We start from the raw sequence: 18,821 nt of genomic DNA, 5'->3' as shown, positions 1-18,821 counted from the left end.
AACGTTTGGCACAAAATGTTCTAAAGGGCCAGTGCAGGCCTATGCCGCATTTCTACTTTTACAGCTGCCCAGCAAGTAGTGGACAGCTGCACTGTTTAGGCGCAATTCCTGAGAGAGTCCCTGAGCCCCCTTTCTAAGATGGCCAGTTGGCCAGGGGGGGTTTTACATATATAGGTCGCCAGGCCCTAATGTGATTTATGAGCTAATGCTCTGGGTGCTAGGAAATGTATTCTGTACAGTATGTTTTGCGCACCCTGTTTTGATACCGCTAAATATGGTTGATTATGAGGTTGTTTTACCTATCTTGGTTTGTGTTAGGGAGATTATACTTCACTGTGTGATTTACGCCCCTAGTGTAATTTTTACTTAGGTGGGTATGGTCTAATGTATTAAGAATTGTGGGTTACTGTGCCTGTTATGATTTATATTACAGGTTGACGCTGAGTAAAGTGTCTGCCAGTGATTTCTGGCTGTGTTCTAAGTTCATATATATTCTTTTACTATTTCTTTACCAAGTTCACTCTGTGATAATTCTGACAGTGGTCCAGGTGGCCTTGTCAGGTGTACATAATCCCTTGTAAATATTGCCCCATGCCAGTTGGCACAGTTACATAATGTGATTATTATTCTAATGTGTTTTGAGAATACAAAGGCTATTTTTGATATAATCTTGTGTGGAGTTCCTTTTGTGGGGGACCTGGGATATTGTTGCTGGTGGGTGCCTGCAAAATGCTTTACAGATTGCCTCCGGGATAAACCTTACTGCTCATGCCATGCTACCAAGGGGGTGAGCAGGGGTTATCTTTGGAGTGTAACTCCCTTGCCCTTTTCTAGAGTGGTGGTCTCTGCCTGGCTTTGGCGCAAGCCTAAGCCAACCAGAGATCCCATTTCTAACACAGCGGTTTTGGTCAATGCCTTTATAAATGATCGTCTTATAAATTACGTGGGTGGTACCTCCATCATGGGGCCATTCCTCTAGTTATAAATCCCCCCCTTAATTTATTTAAATGATTTTTCACCTAAAAGGACAATTCACCAAGTTGTACTTTTTTTGTATACTATGAGCATTTACCATCTGTGACACAGTGAATTATTAATTGGGGTGGATGGTAGATGAGTAATAGCGTCCACTAACTTGGTAGGTCCAGTCACAAGGTTAAATCATTTTAACCTGAGCCCCACCTCTTGGTAGATATGGCAGAGAACAGAGAGGCTTAACTTAAGGAAAACACAAAAAGTTTTCAGCAGTACCAGAAAAATTAGAAAGTCAAAGAAATACACAATACAAATCCCAATCCAATGTATCCATATAGAGAAAAATTTAATAAACAAAATTACACCAAAACAACATAAATCCAATGAGGGGAATAGGAGTCATGAACTTTGGTCAATGGTCACTGTAGACCGTCAACTAGGAGTGTTTTTATACCGACTGTGATGAAGCGCAGGTCCGATACACTGAATAAATTGGTCCCGCTGGTGCTTGGAACTACACAAGTCTAAAAAGTCTGAGGAATTGCCGTTCGGATACTTTTCTCAGCAGGTACTCTTGAAGCTCTGGATCAAAAGTGTTTCTAAACTTTCTAAATGGCTTTAGTATCTAAACAACCACAGGTGTACACTTCTAAGGACCACAAAGGGACATTTAAAGATTTCCATGGTGTCAGGCAGAGGCCACGAGAAAACTCCAGTCTAAGTTCTATTTGCCATTCTCCAGCTGTGAATTTCCAGCAAAAGGCTTCTTGCAGCTTGTTTATGTCCATGTAGTCACACAGGAGATTATTCATCTTGCCTTTGGAGTCTGCTTCTTCGACCTAGGTACAAGGGGCAGCAGTCCAGTTCTTCAGGTGAAGACAGCAAGTCAGTCTGTTCTTTTGCAAATCCTGAAAGTATTTCTCTGGAGGTGCCTTGGCATGCCACATGTATGTCTAGCACAAGCTAGTGGGTGAGTGTAAATCCTAGGCACTCCCTAACCCATGGAGTAAAGGTTCCTGGGGCTACTCCAACTCACATATGCAGTAGATCCACTTTGCTTGATCACAAATAGCCCCAAGGGGCCATGTGTCAGGGCAATTTCAAAATGGCCTAAGTCTTTAGCAATACTGAACCTGGGCTCTGAATGCTGGGGGGTTGTAGAGAGTGCACTATGGGAATCACCGGTGTCCACCCACAGCTAACACTAAAAGCTAGTTTGAAGAATGAGACAGAAGTCTAGTAAGACAAAAACAAGATGCACATGAATTTACCGGGTATCCTGTTTGCTCCCTTTCAAGGGTGTCAAAATGTAAATTGTTGCTCAACCAGACCTCTCAGGTAGGATTTGACCTTGAGGTTCAGCAAAATGGCAGGACACCATTATTCTGCTTAGTTCAAAGGAGTAATCTCGGTCTATTCAGTGTGACCTGTCTACCACAATAAACTGTTATGTAGGTCCTGGGATGAATTTCATACCTCAGTCACACCTCATTCAGGATGGCCGTATCTGGAGTGTTAATAAAAATGTGTACTTCAGACATGGAATATGTAACTTTTTTAAATTACTTATCCAAAATATTTATAACAAATCCAACTTCACCTTTGAATGGGATTTTTAATACTGTTAAAAATAGTTGTTTCATGAATTTTATTACGTGTTCTATTCAGGGGCGGTTCCTGTGTTTGAGCATCAGGGTTTCGTTCTCCTAATTATGCAGGCATGTGGATGTTAATTGCTAAATTGTTAATTGCTAGGAATTGCTTTCAACAATTAGCATTCACATGCATAACAAAATATTTCTGTGCCTCAGTGTCTGCCTTTCTTTAACCCTTGCTCACTTGAGGTTCAGGCAACAAGCCAGTTTATAGTTGCATATGCACATGTGCCAGGTAACTTTTTTTGGGGGGGGGGGTTAAGTAGGACTAAACTAGCACCAGCACATGTTTGCTGGAATCTGAGACATGGAGGACCTCCCACGGATGATGTGTAGAAGCATCATATTTTAGAAGCTGCACGGGCATGTAGGGAATCAGTTCTTTACTTCCCGGTGCTGCTTGTCAGTCATTGCTGAGGTTTCCTCACCATCCTACCATCTCCCAGGTTGTCCCAGGGTGGGTTGGGCCAGCACAAGTCTCACTGACCCCACCACACGACGATCTGGGAAAGGGTGGTGTGGTGTCTTCCACATCAGGAATAAACAGATGCATAACAGGTAAGGCTCTGGTCCTATTTTATTCACCTCATCCATCTACTGCTACTCAGTAACTGACAACAGTAGAACCCCCCTTACATAGTCAGGTTTCGCATAGAATACATAGTGATGTTCCACAAAGAACCAGGTATGATGTCACACATCTTCCCTCTTTAAAACAATAAAAATAAAACAAAACATGAAAAGGCAAGAGGGAAAATGAAGTATTACAAACATGGCATATGAATTAACAACGGGAGGTAATTGACAAAGCATAAAAGAGAACTTAACATAGTCCTTCATATACACAGGTGGTCTGTGCACCCTCTGACTCCTCTCTCTAACATTAACAGGCAAGGAATAGACCCTGTCGGAGAAGAATCACCATCACATGTTGATAAATAATGCCAGTATGACCGTTTTTACTGAAAGCTAAATTTGGATTTGTTTTGACCAAGACAACTCTGCTTTTATTCAAAATCCTACCATTATCAGTTTTCACTGTATTCTTAAATATTTTAGCAACTGTTCTTACTCTTGTGTACTTAGACCATGTTGCCAAACAACAGGAGCCTTAATTTTCACATAGTCCCCTACATTCACGTCAGTGGTGTGAACACACTTTTTTTCATCAAAGTACAATTTCCTTGCCCACTGTTTATAAAGCTCTCTGCTCCTCCAATCCCCTAGCTGGTTGTTTTTCAGCCCTTTGTTCAAAACCATCCAACCTGGAAACAACTTAGAGTTGGATGCCCTTCCCTTGAATAACTCAAAGGGTGTCCTTCCTGTGGTCATGTGGGGTGACATACGATAGGCAGTGATCCTGTCTTGCAGGACAGTTTTCCAGTTTAAATTACTGGCCCTGGCTAATTGAATGCTTTCTTCGAGAGTTTTATTTACTCTCTATACAGGCCCATTTGTTTCTGGATAGTAAACTTAACTCCTCTTATGAATTATTCCAAAATCTTTCAAAACGGTCTGCATTTCAGAAGAACAGAACTGTGGACCATTATCTGAAAATTGGGATAACCTTCCTTCTTGAAGATTTCCTCTAAGAACTTAATGACACTTGTCGAAGATATTTCCCTTACTGAGTTTACTTCAATCCATCTTGAATAAAGATCCAAAACTACAGTCAAATAAAGGGTATCACTCACACCATGCAAGGGCCCAACAATATTGGTGGCAATTTCATCTCAGGGATGTTCTGGTAACTTCCTTCAGACCATGGGCATTTGCTTGGTTTTCAAAATGTTATCACTTGCACAACACTTTAGGCAATCCCGGACCATCCTCTCAACCTCTTTATCCATCGCCAGCCACTAAAATTGCATGCTCAAATACTTCTTTGTTTTAACTATGCCTCGATAACCAACATGTGCAAGAGTGAGGAGTTTACTCCGTACACCCAACAGTGGAATTAGCTTGGTACCACGTACAAGCACACCATCCATGACTGATGACTTTTCACAAACCATGGACCAAGGCTTTTCAAGATACTTGTTCTTCCCTAACGACAGCAACTCAATCACTTTAGAGATTTCTACATCTTTGGCAATCTCATCTCTCCACTCACTCTCGTCAACTGCACCCAACATAATCTCACAGACATTATTCACTTCAACAACAAGGCTCTCCTCATCCATAATCAATCTCTTTGACATCTACCAAATGAGACAAACAGTCGGCTGAGCTGTTCATCACTCCTGGAATATAATCAACGTCAAAGTCATACTCTTGAAGTGAAATGATCCACTTCCTTATCCTAGGTGAAATTGAATCTTCACCTTTTTTTGAAAAAACTTCCTTTAAGGGCTTATTGAAAGTACTTTTACCTTAGTAACCCAAATCAAATTCATTTACTTCCTCAAAGCCCAAAATATGGCCAAGGCCATCAGCCCAGAGCCCCTCAAACACCTCAAAGCACAAGCTATCAGATGTTCTATTCCACAACTTTTCTGAAGCGACACTGCTCCTATGCCCTTTGCACTAGCATCAGTGAAAATGTGAGTCTCATCACCTGGAAAAAAGCCTGTAAGGAGGGAGCTTTCCTCTAATCTTTTTTGATGGAAGGAAATTCCCTTGAACACCCCGTAGTCCATTCAAAGACCACATTCTTGCCTGTCAATCTCCTAAAACTTTGTTTTTTGTCAGCATACCCTGGAATTAATTTACAGTGAAATTGACCATGCCCAAAAAGGACAGTAACTCCTCCTTGTTACAAGGTTCATTCAATTTCACAATAGTACTAACAAGTTCTTTTTTAGGGAAGACACCTTCCCAAGTGATGAAATGACCCAGATAGTTTACCTCTTCAACAGCAAACTTACAATTCTCCTTCTTAAGCGTCAAAGCAGTTTTCCTCAGTCTTTCCAACACAGCACAAACCCTTGAAAAATGTTCAGCCTTAGTGCTACCATAAATTGGCACGCCATCCTGATACTAATACTTCACCCCAGAAAGACCTTGAGCACATTCAACATGATCTGCTGAAATATAGACACAGCTGAAACAAGCCCAAATGGCATCCTAAGGAATTTATGTTGGGTGTCATAAAGTCGGTCAAATATTGAGAAGCCTTGTCCAACTCCACCTGATGGTAGGTGGACGCGAAATCTAGGGTAGTGAAGTACCTAGCACCTGCTAAGGTGTTGACAATCTCATCGATGTTTAGTAGGGGAAACCTATCCACAACTGCCTCCTTGTTAAGAGAGTGCAAATCAATGCAGAGATGAATCTTGCCATTGGCTTTCTTTGCAATGACTATTGGAGCTAACCACTCAGTTGCCTCGAAAGACACAATGACACCCATAACAACCAAACTCTCAATCTCCTTCTGCATACTTGCTTGCTCATTCAATGGTACCCTTCTAATTTTGGCAACAAAGGGGAAGGCACCCTCCTTAGTTTTATATGATGCTTGTACCCCTTAAGACATCCCAACTTGTCTTTGAAGACATCAGCAAAATGTTCCCCTAGGACAGCTACAGGATTGTCGACCACCTGTACCTGAACTTGCGGTACAGCATTCGGGTTAAGGAGAACTCCAAGCAAATGTAGGTGAGGCCACCCTAAGAGTGTGTCTCCTCTCCTGGCAACGTATACCTTACCAGCAGTCATTTGTTCATTCAACTCAATACAAACCAAGAAATAGCCCAACATGTTTATGGGCAAACCTTCATAACCAACGGGAGGGACATCATTTTTCAGAAGAGTAACCTTGTCTCTAAAATGTTCTTCAAAAGTGTCTTTGCTAATCATAGTGAAGTGAGAACATGAGTCAAACTTAATTTCAAGCTCAATTCCTTCAATTATGACTACATGAGTGAGATGTTTTTGTTTTTCTGTCATCTACTTGATAATTAATTTCTTTAACCTGTGGTTTTTCCCTTCTTTTCACCCTGCTCTTACAACATTTTGCACAGTGACCGTTCTTCTCACAGGCATTGCAATAGACTTGCATAGCTGAACAGAAGAAAGCATTAGCTCTATTGCCTGACATGCCACATCTAAAACAGATATACTTGCTATCGTGCAAACTGGTACCTTCCACGACACAAGAAGGCTTTCCAATTTCAATATCATCAGATGCCTTATTTTTTACCTGACAAATAACTTCATCAACATTAGTGGTGAAAGCATTTGACTTGTTTTTTGCATTACTTAACTCGTCTACACATTTCATCAAAAGTCAACCATTTTGCCAATCGCCAAAACTTCATCCAAGGGTGGGTCATCTTTTTACCATATTTCCATCTCTTATTTTATGATGAGCACACTTCAAAATGAATTGATCTCTAATTCTTTCCTCTACCGCACCACCAAACTTGCAGAAGGCAGCAAGTTTTCTTAACCCTGTCATAAACTCTTCAACAGACTCATCCTTCTTCTGTTCACGCAAACCAAAATGGTATCTTTCTATTATAGTGCTTACACGTGGGAGATAGTGTTGATCTAGTTGTAGTACACATATCTAATACTCATTCAATGCCCTCTGATCAGCAGCACTGAGTTCTGGCAAACGTTCAAGTACCTCCTGTCCTCCCCACCCCCTAGACAATGAAGTAACAAAGAATGTTTACTTTCTGCACTTGTTCTTCCCACAGACTCTCGCATAGTTTACGAAGATCAATTTTCATTTTTGCCAATTTATTGCTGTCTCTCCAGGACTGGTCAAGAAAAATGGTGGTTAAGTTACATTCTGCATGTTAACTTTGTAAAATCAAAGCCAGCTACTGGACCCTTACGCCTTGGATGATGCTAAAGTCTTAATTTCCTTCAAATACTTTTTTGTGTTGAATCTTCCTTCTGTTTCAAAATTGTCAAATCCCTCATTTAAAAAAAAATATTGATAAATGTAGTGAATACAAATCAGCTCAAACAAAGCAGTACTCAGTTTATAAAATGAGGAGAGATGAAGGCTTACTGCTCCAGTAACTATGCTATGGTGTCCCAATCACTGTGGTTACTTGTCATTGACACACAAAATATATGAAGCAAAAGCAGAGGTTAGCCAATCACCGTAGGTCGTTGCGAAACAAATCAACTTCCCAAACAGAGAGAACAGATTATGTGTTACACAGTTGCTCAGCAACACACTTGCACGTAGGACGTAAACAACTTGAATTATGCGTTGTCCTATATAAAGTTTCCCAATCTTCTAAGATGGCACCCGTGTGTGGCAACACACGTCCAGACACACACGGTGCACCACGTTAACCACAGAGCAGTGCTATGAAAAACTTTCCACTCCTCCAAGATGGCGCCTTTGTCTGACAACACACGTCAGGATGCTTGTGGTATACTGACTATGCGCGTTACGTCACTGGAACCCAAATGTGTTCCAACACTTGATCGTCCCACAGGCCAATTGAGGCCTAACTAACCTGTTTAGAGATGACGTGCAAGGACTGTGGAACGCACATGCGTCTCACCACATTCCCGTCCCGTAGATTACCTGACTGTGGTGTTTCCCTGGCAGTAGGCTCTCCTCCATGAAACCGAAAACAGCCACTGGAGAAGAGTGGGAGCACACCTACTTGTCTGCCTTATGTTCGCCACTGGAGAAGAGATGACCACAACTTCTCTAACAATGAAAAAGGAGGGAAAAAGCTCTTGTCTGATGTTGAGGTGATGCCCTTGCTCGTCGCCAGATTACATGTTGTGTCTTCCACATCAGGAATAAACAGACAAGCACCAAGTAAGGCTCTGGTCTGATTTATTCACCTCAATCATCAACTGCTACTCAGTAAGTGACAACAGTAGAACTCCCTTACATAGTCAGGTTCCACATAGAATACATAGTATGTTTCCACAAAGATCCGGGTATGATGTCACAGGTTGGTTTACAGGAGGCTGCTTGCGATGCCCTGGTGTCTGCCTTTCAGGAATCCTTTTTATTATAAAGTGAGCCAGCAGCAGAGCTCGAGGGCTGGGGAGGGCTGTAATACTAAACTGGGACACTCATGATAAGCCTTCATAATTTGAGAATATGACTGGCTTAAAATTTGTGAGCTCAGGATGTGAAATGAACAAAAAAGGATTGGTTTTAGTACAAAGTGCATCCTGATATCACGTATTTCACAGTGCTCATATGTGCTAATGAAGTCATTAGCACTAGAAGTTGGCAAGCCAATGAAATAACTGGGAGATCTGAACCAAAGCTGAGCCATCGCTGACTCTGGCTCTAAGAGCCAGTGTATGATTTGAGTCTTGAAAATATTTGTCATATAAATAATGCAGGAAACAAATGAAGGAGTATTACCCGATGAGTGGGATGAAGGCTTTCCAAATGTGGAATCAGTGTTCCTTGTTAAAAAAACCCTCACTCAACACCTAGTGGTGACTTGCTTCATCATCGGGGTCCACCCAAGTGGCCTAGCGTCACCTGGGTGTGCTTCGACACCTGAGTTGCAGTGGAGCAGGTTGTGAAGTGTGGGTGCAAACAAAAAAAGTTAGAGTGTTAAAAATTGTCCTGGTTTATAACTTTATACAAGGATTTTAATAAAAAAGCAACTGGACAATGTTAAAATGACAGTGAGATACTGGAAGGAGAGTTACGACCTACGTATCTCAATTATGTGTTGGTCAACATGTTTCTACCATTATTACCTCTGTAAGCTCTCCTATGTACAATTTTTTATCGTTTTACCTGTTTTTTGTTTGTTTTATGAACTGCCGTGACCCTGTATTACTCTATTGTATCTGTAAATCACTCTGATACCCTCATGGGTCATTTTCGCGCTATATAAGACTTCGATCAAGATTAATGTATGTTCAACATGTTATTCACCACCAAAACGATTCCTAAATGCCAAAATCCCAATGCATTTCTGGATGAGAGTCCCTTCATCAGGGAATAACGTACTCTGTGAAAGAAACCAAACACTGTTTCAGGGGGCGGACATTATTTATAATGACTAAAAAATACAATAACGAAAAAATACCAGAGATGGCCTAGAGACCCCACCATTGTAAGGGTGATTAACAGGAAACGGATCATGAGTGACAAAGCAGTGTTAAAAGAAGTCAAGTAATGAAAATTTGCACCGAAAAAAGGTCCGTGAGTAGCAAAAACGTGTTGTAAACAGATGCGAAGGTAATCAAATAACGGGAGAAACACCGCGGGTTCAACACGCTTGTAAACATCTCAGAAGCCAGAGCTCCTTTATGGCTCCAGTGAGTCATAGGATTTTGGATTCTTATGAAACAATTACCCTCAATGCCCTGAAAGAAAGTTTCAAGAAACCATCTCCAAAGTTTACCACCTTCAAAATCAGAGATTACAGAGCTCTTAAAGAAATCACGATGAACAAGAAAATCACCTGTTGCAAAGCGGACAAAGGCGGAGCCCTGGTCATTTTGGACCAGGAGTTTTATCAAAAAAGTGTCACTACACATGTAAACAACAAAGACCTTTACATGAAACTGCTGTCCGATCCTACCAAAACTTTCTCTAAGATCTTGAAAATTATCCTAGAAAAGGCCATGGAATTGGGTACCATTACACAGAAAGACTTGAAATATTTGATTCACCCGTACCCTAATTGTCCCAGCATCCACATGCTGCCCAAAATCCATAAAAACCTGCAGCAACCACCTTTTAGACCGATTGTGTCCACCAGGAATTCCATTCATGAACCCACTGGGAAGTTCGTTGATATGTATCTTCAGCCCATAGTGAGGGGGCATGTCTACTTATATACGTGACTCTACCGATTTTCTAAACCAACTGAGAAAAGTGAGGGTAATACCTAATACCCAGTACACTCTAGTTACCATTGACGTCTGTGTGTTATACACATCAATACCTCATAACAGAGGCATTGAAGCAATGGAATCCTTCTTACTCCAAAACTCCATGAACGATGATTTGAAAGTGTTGTTGCTTGAACTTATGCAGTTCATGCTGTATCACAGCTATTTCACATGGAACAACGACTTCTACCTTCAACTAGTGGGCACTTCAATGGGCAATTGTGCAGCCCCCAGCTACGCGAATTTGTTCATGCATCACTTTGAGATTGACTATATCTTGGAAAACACCCAGTGGTGTGACAAAATCGCCACATATTGGAGATATATAGGCGACATTTTTTTGATTTGGACAGGACCCCCTGATGAAATATCCCAATTTATTTCGTACATTAATGGAGTTGATGATCACATTCAATTCACCCACAGTGTCAACCCTGTGAGTCTACCATTTTTGGACATTTTAGTCACCCTAGACAATGGTTGTCTAAATACGTCACTGTACGTAAAAGCCACTGATCGAAACAATGCCCTCCTAAACACCAGCTGTCATCCTACCCCATTGAAAAAGCATCTACCTTTTTCTCAATTAATGAGGGCCAAAAGGATCTGTTCTGAACCGGAGGAATATTCCCACACTGCTAAGATCATTCTCAAGAAATACCAAGACAGACAATATCCCGAAGAGACTCTGCAAGCCGCAAGTGATCGAATTGCTCTAAAAAGCAGAAATGACCTTCTGGTCTCCAACCCGAGAACTAATAAACAGATCAGACCTGTATTTGTTTCCAAATACTCTTCTAGAAGTCTTGAGATAAAAAATATTATTCTTAAGAATTGGCAGATGATACAATTTGAACCTGATTTTTAAGGAATTTTCAATTGTACTCCACTGTTTGCTTACCAAAGAGCCAAAAATCTCAAAAATATGCTGGAAATCAACCCCAAGCCATCAGACTGTACTTTTTTTGGAACTAAACCTTGCCATAACTGCAGTCACTGCAATAACAGAATCGGGGTAAATTACATCAATCACCCACGGTCTGGTAAACAAATCAAACTAAGAACAAACACCACATGTGATTCTATGAATCTTGTGTACTTACTGAAGTGCCCTTGTGGCTTACCTTACATCGGAAAAACCGAAAGGAAGGTAAAAGTCTGTCTCACGGAACATAAAAGCACAATCAGGAACAAGAACCTGAAATCTCCTGTAGCTGCAAATTTCATCTCTTCCCAACACAACATAAGCCAGCTGAGGTTCCTTGTCCTTGAGGTTGTCCCCACGAGACCTGGCGTTGACAACCGGAAAAAACTACTGCAACGTTAACTATTTTGGATTAAGTTGTTGGAATCATGCCAACTGAAAGGACTTAATGATCAGATAGAATTTAGTTGTTTCCTTTAATAACATGCTGCTTATCTGTCACCTGTCTAATCATCTTTGTTCACTTTCTCAACTGTACAGCTCCCATTCCTACTTATTCATTTATTATTCATCTTTTCTATACTCCACTTTTTATTTTTTTATTATTATTTTGATTTATCGTTCATCCCTATAACCTCTTAGCACTGTTCACTACTTTTCATGAATATTATTTGTTCCTGTTATAACTTTGATCTTAATTTCTGTTGCTTTCGTTTACTTTCCCCTATCCAAGATGGCTGACACCTTGATGCACATGAACAATTGCATTTATTGTTTATTTTATTATTCATTTGACCCGCTGACTCCAGTACCTATTTGTTCATCCTCTCCCATTATTCACATTTATGTAGGTTACCAGGGCTCTTTTGTACGTTTTAATCTACAGTAACCCCTTCACCCGTACGGGAAGTCCTCTCTCTATGTCACGCACTGCACGCAACTCTGGCTAGCTTCTTTACAAACTCTCCACCTCTACGCTCGGGAGTATGTTGTCTTTGAACATAAGATTCTGAAGATTCTGGTAAGCACAATTTTTGGGAAATCGGTGGACTGTAATTTCTTTTAATCTCTTTGTGTGTCGGTGAACGGTTCTCCTTGAACTCACAACTGTTGATTACCAAATTCACGCTAGTACCCGCGGTGTTTCTCCTGTTATTTGATTACCTTCGCACCTGTTTACAACACGTTTTTGCTACTCACGGTCCTTTTTTCGGTGCACCTTTCATTACTTGACTTCTTTTAACACTGCTTTGTCACTCATGATCCGTTTCCTGTAATCACCCTTACAATGGTGGGGTCTCTAGGCCATCTCTGGTATTTTTCCTTTTTGTATTTTTTAGTCATTGTAAATAATGTCCGCCCCCTGAAACAGTGTTTGGTTTCTTTCACAGAGTACGTTATTCCCCTGACGAAGGGACTCTCGTCCCGTAATGCATTGGGATTTTGGCATTTAGGAATCGTTTTGGTGGTGAATAACATGTTGAACATACATTAATCTTGATCGAAGTCTATATGAAAAATAATATATGAACTTTGGAATAAAGTATATCCAGATGAACGTTTCTGGTCTTTTGAACTTGCTGACTCACAAATTCTGAACATTGAGGTCACTATCCTCCACAGGAGCACCACAGGATTCAGTATAGGAATCCCCTATACTCTCCTGATACTAGTCATATAACCTATAATGCCATGGGTGTATTTCCTCACCATATAACATGATCTTATAGAGATGTTAAGGCTGGCAATTAGGAGTTTTCGCATTTTGTTAAACACTAGGCACAGGGGACATTTCAATTATGCTGGAGTAATCAAAGTAATTTTCGGTTAGTCTTTTGATGTAAAATTACTGAAAATTGTGCGATTACAGCAGTTTGCATACTTAGTTAGCACAAAAATGCCAAAGCAGGAGCACAGGTAAAACAAAATTAGCAAGAGCAAGTAGAACCTGGCTTCTGCTGCTTGTGTTCTGTTGCATTTAGCAATAATTTTATTAGCGCAAAATGCATCCTTGTGTCCATTTTGGACGCCTGGGTGCATTTTGCACTACGGAAGCAGCATTTTGCAATAAGAAAATAGGACTACATACTGTTTAGCACTCACATAATTACTCTACTGCAAATTACATGAGATACACCCGCCCATCCCTAACAGTCACCTGTTTTGCAGCGCCCCATTGTCAGCGTTAAAAAAAAACGCAGCATTAGTCCAATAAAAATATATAGGTGATCATACCAAAAATAGCACTTTCCTACACCTTCCAAATAGTTTAAAAATACATTATTGTACTACAAACTACCTAACCTGTTTCAAAAGTGCTCTATTAAATTCTATCACAATTTTAATGCATTTCTTCACATTTGGTAATACATTTGTCAATGCCAGAAGGAGCGCAAAGAGCTGGCAGGAGTAAGTTTCCTAACATTCTTGTCAGATTGCATATTATATTAATTCTTCGCATGTTTCTATTTTGTCGTACATATCTCTTGTAGCATATCAAACATCAATATTTCAGGTATCCACCTACTTAGGAGACTCCTTCAACAGGACAAACTATTTTCCAACATTCTGCTCATAGTAGTATTAAAGCTACACATATTTCCAAGGAATCAATAATAAACAAGCATTGAAAATGCAATAGGTCTTGCCTTTGATTAAGCTAAAGCCATTTTCTTTGCGAATGGTATTGTATAGCAAAGAAAATGGCTTTAACTTAATGAAAGGTGAGACCTATTGCATTTTTAATGCTTGTTTAGGACTTGTGCTCTGGGTGAGAGAGAGGTAATTTAATTTTCAACGTGAAAATTGGAGCGCTCAAAGGCTAGGTTATTTGTCTGTGATGGGCCTATTACCACCAGCTCTGTTACAGCCAGCACCCGCCACAGATGAGCGTAGCGCCCAGAGCAGACCGGGCTCTGGGATGTCACAAGCCGCAGCGCTGGTGCCCCTCCCCGCGCTAGACAGCGCCTTACTGTTTCTAGACAATTGGTAGCGCCTGTTTCTAGGCGCTTGACAGCGCCATTGCTGTTTCCAGGGGCTTGACAGCGTCATTGCTGTTTCCAGGAGCTTGGCAGGTGCAGCAATAATTTAGCACACTAAATTACACTGTTTCTTTTACAGGTTTTTGACAGGTAAGTCTAATGTGGTCAAAATAATGTTCATGATGTTTGAGTCAACCGCTCCAGGGCGGTGTAGTCTTAGACAACGTGGCACCCCAGCGCCAGTGAAAATGGGGAGAGCGAACACAGGGACGGCCTGTCAGTAACAGAGCGGCTCTACGGAAGAGACACTGGAATCATCGCACAATAACTCACGATCCACAACTTCTTTTCTTAGCAAAAAAGGCCACTTTTATAAGACAGGTGCAAAGTATATTTTCTCAAAAACACATTTTGCAATTATATGATAAAGCAATTTCCCAAGCTTATTTTAACCTTTCTACAAAAACGTAACCCCCAATGTTGACCCACGCAAACCCAGATGAACTGACTCCTGTTGAGAGATCCCCCTCATTCTCATTTCCTTTCCACGTGACTGTGTACCCCACCTCCCCCCTTGGAGGATGGACAATCCCACTCAAGACTGCCCACCCCCCAGAAATTCCACCTACCAGTTCTAAATGGCTAAAAGAAAAACTGTCTCATTGTGGCAGAAAAACATATGACACCTCTGGCAGTAACCAAGGCTAATAAAAAATTTACTCCTGACAAAAATTGGAACAGATGAACAAAGAGGGAAAGGTGGGTGGAACAAACTAAATTCCTCTCCTCCCGCCTCCCTCTGGCACAGTTACTTTCCCACCCGCCAGCCAGCCTACTATAAATAACCCCCCCGCACGCCTATTGCCTCCCTAATTTTCCCTGCCTCTGCACCTGGGGTGGCTGCTCCATTGTGCGAAAAATCCAAGGGGGAGACTAGCTCGTGCCCAGCTCCCCCTGGGACCCCCCCACACACTATCTCACGATCTACAACTTCTTTTCTTAGCAAAAAAGGCCACTTTATTAAGACAGGTTCAAAGTATATTTTCTCAAAAACACATTTTGCAATTCCCCAAGCTTATCTTAACCTATCTACAAAAACGCAACCCCAATGTTGACCCAAGCAAACCCAGAATAACTGACTCCTGTTGAGAGATCCCCCTCATTCTCATTTCCTTTCCACATGACTGTGTACCCCACCTCGCCCCTTGGAGGATGGACAATCCCGCCCAAGACTGCCCACCCCCCGGAAATTCCGCCATCCAGGAAATCCGAAGAGTTTTCCTGCCCCACCAAGGAGAAAATTATGACATATATTCCCTTTCCATGTTTGTGCCATCAATCCCTTAATTCCAGTAAAGAGTACGCTTGCCCCATCTGAGATAAACGCACCCCGTCCTCACAAAAAGATACCCCTCAGTGCTTTGTATATCAGAGTGACATAGAACCTTGACCCTGATGCCCCCCCATAAGAGTCCCATGGCTCCATTAAGATTACGTCTCGCCTTCTCCAATGGTGTGTGGTTTCTTGCTCCTCTCCAATGCAGCTGCAATATGAACAGAAATAAAGGCATATTTTTTATCAGCATATTTATCGCGTCCCAATGGTGACCTGCCACACTCTGATGAGGTTATCCGTGTACCCAGCAAACAAAGTCTGCCCATCAGCAGACCATGCCAGTGAGGTGCATTGAGGTGGTTCAGCTTTGCTACTGTTGCTGATCACTTCCTGCTTCAGTTCGGCCACAATAATCTTCCTCTCTAGATCCCAAATATTGATGCTGGGGCCAGTGACCACACACAGCCAGTAGCGGTTGGGGCTGAAGCACAAAGCATTGATGGTGTCTCCGCTATCTCGAGTGTACAGGTGCTTGCCCTCTTTCAGATCCCACAGCATGGCCTGTCCGTCCTGTCTGCCAGAGGCACAAAGCGAGCCGTCAGGGGAGACTGTGACGGTGTTCAGGAAGCCAGTGTGTCCAATGTGGTTTGTCTTCAGCTTGCAGTTAGCCAAGTTCCACACCTTGACCATCTTGTCCCGACCGCAGGACACAATGATGGGGTTACTGCTGTTCGGTGAGAAGCGGACACAGGAAGCCCAGTCCGAGTGGCTCTCCTCCTGCATGGTGTACTTGCATACTCCAAGTGTATTCCACAGCTTAATGGTCTTGTCCTGGGAGCCAGACACAATCTGACGGTTATCAGCGGAGAAGGCAACACTCAGAACATCCTTGTTGTGGCCCATGAAGCGGCGGGTGGTGGTGCTTGTAGTAAGATCCCACAACATCAAGGTGTCATCCCAGGAACCCGAGAGCGCAAACTGGCCTTCCGAGGAAATGACCATGTCACTGACAAAGTGAGAGTGTCCTCGAAGAGCACGCTGATGGATGCCATAGTTTGTCTCGTCCCGGGTCAGTTTCCACATGATTAAACTTTTATCCCGGCTAGAACTCAAGATCATGTTGTGGAACTGCGGGGTGCTGGCGATTTGCATCACCCATCCATTGTGACCCTTAAGGGTACCCCGAAGGGTCATCTGCTCAGACATGGCAGTGGCTGGCCAGGAGTGACGGCGCGCGGGGAGGATGGAGTCGGATGGAGCATGGGGAGTGCACCGACAGCTCCTTCTCTCAGACGGGCGGCCAAGCTGCAATATGAATTCAGACCAAATCACCGTGGTGCCCTCCCAGTTAGCCTTGATGCCGGCGAGAACCAGTTTCATTAATTTTATTAGAATTAGGCCAGGTAAACCAACGAGATCATTCTCATCCAGGTAAATGCCCAGCAAATCCTGAGGCCCCCCAAAAAACACATCAGAAACCACATGGGAAACTATATATAAATATAATGCCAGAAGTGAAATTTCTAGAAGCTTTCAAGACCTCCCAATCCCCCAGAGGACAGCAAAGCCCCCACCCCCCTTTTTGTTCAAGAAAAAACCAATTTTCTCCTGCCCAATTGAAACGTCTTTGAAACTCTCAACCAAATTCTCAACCTGTTTTCTTGTATAGAAAACAAAAAAGGGTTAGGGTAACGCACTCCGCAGTTGCTGATGTGTTATAAGTTGTGGTGTGCTCCTAAGATATCACTCCCCGACGAGGTGTGGTAATCAAGAAACAGTCTGCGACACTTGAGATAAGTGCCGTCTCTCTGGGCACAACCAATTGGACGTAGAGACGTTCTGAAGAATTGTAATCAAACTTCAAGAAATGGTCATTTCCATCATGGTTTATTCCATGTTATATCCACAGGAAATAGTTCAAATATTTAGCAAATTGCTGGTTTGACATCCTGCAATGCTGTTCCTGTGCACCCGATGGACCTTGCATGTCCTCAGACCTAATACCCTGCACCTCACTGGACGTGATACCCCTACCCACCCATACCCACTGACCTCCCGCACAGTCCTGGGCGACCCCCTGAATTGGCCCTCCCATGCTCACTACCTGCTGATCCAACATCAAGGCAGGGGCGAACCAACTGCCTTGTAACCTGACCTGTTGTCAGATCAACTTTTAAAGGATACGTGCTCTCCACGAATTGCACGGGAACAGTCTGCAGACTTCTTCCCAACTCCACCCCAAAAACTCCCAGACTCCGTTATTCAGTTAACTGGACCCTCAAGACTCTTCAAGGGGGAAGGGGCAAATTGGATAAAATAATAAACAACAAGAAGAGGCTGCCCTTGATCGTCTTCTTCTTCTTGGCTTCTCCAATGTCGTCAGTTCGGAGAGACCGTGGAAGACCTAATTGGAATACACCACAATATTTAGATCAAACTCTTCCTCCTCTCTTCTTCTGTGGGCTTTATATATATCTTACTACATTCTCACCTATTTGATCTAAGGCTTAGCTACTCTTCTCTCTCTTCTTTTATTCTTATTTGTCTTTGGTACTCTTTCTACAGGAAACACATACAACCAATGATAATGTAATTACACTCTGTAGTAAGTCCTAACTATCTTTCTATTAGCTGTTTATCTACTTAACATACCTCATTTTAGAGTTGAATTGCCTTGTATTTGAATTCTATCTGTCTCTTTTATGTCGAATGAAGACTTAGCTGGACTTACTCTTTCTGAAGGATACAGATTTGCTGACCAGTGGTAAGTATTCTACTCGTAATATCTCTAAGTTACTTATCATTCATTATTCAATATTAAATACCATTGTTCTCAATTCGTTAACTTATCTGAATGCTCTTGTCTTCACAGATACTCCTCATAAGCCGGAACCGCTATTCAAGGTGAGTCTTCTTACTTCGGAGTTGTCGTAGCGGTGAAACTAATATTAAGCGCTAATTCAATAACTATCTTTTCTGTCTTGACAGTATTCCTTCGCAAAATGGATCGCTTGTCAAAGAGAGTCTTCTTACTTCAGAAGCGCTGAAAGCGGTACTTGAGATTAAGTAAACAAATGAATACTCTTATCACAGAATGAAGGGCTAATAAGAGTATCGGGACTCTAACTACAAAATAATACACGCAACGCAATTCT

The 18,821-nt window shown here is 42.0% G+C and overlaps 1 protein-coding gene and 1 pseudogene across 1 annotated transcript in view; both read right to left on the bottom strand.

The window, feature by feature from the left end:
• LOC147732920 (histamine N-methyltransferase A-like) overlaps positions 1 to 18,821 on the bottom strand; it is a 368,087-nt gene that overhangs the window by 208,291 nt on the left and 140,975 nt on the right. The window lies entirely within an intron of this gene.
• On the bottom strand, positions 15,883 to 16,960 carry LOC147732921 (small ribosomal subunit protein RACK1 pseudogene; annotated as a pseudogene).

The sequence above is a fragment of the Lissotriton vulgaris genome, chromosome 2_1 (assembly GCF_964263255.1).
Source record: "Lissotriton vulgaris chromosome 2_1, aLisVul1.2, whole genome shotgun sequence".
NCBI classification, from domain to species: Eukaryota; Metazoa; Chordata; class Amphibia; order Caudata; family Salamandridae; genus Lissotriton; species Lissotriton vulgaris.
This window is presented reverse-complemented; position numbering and strand designations above follow the sequence as displayed.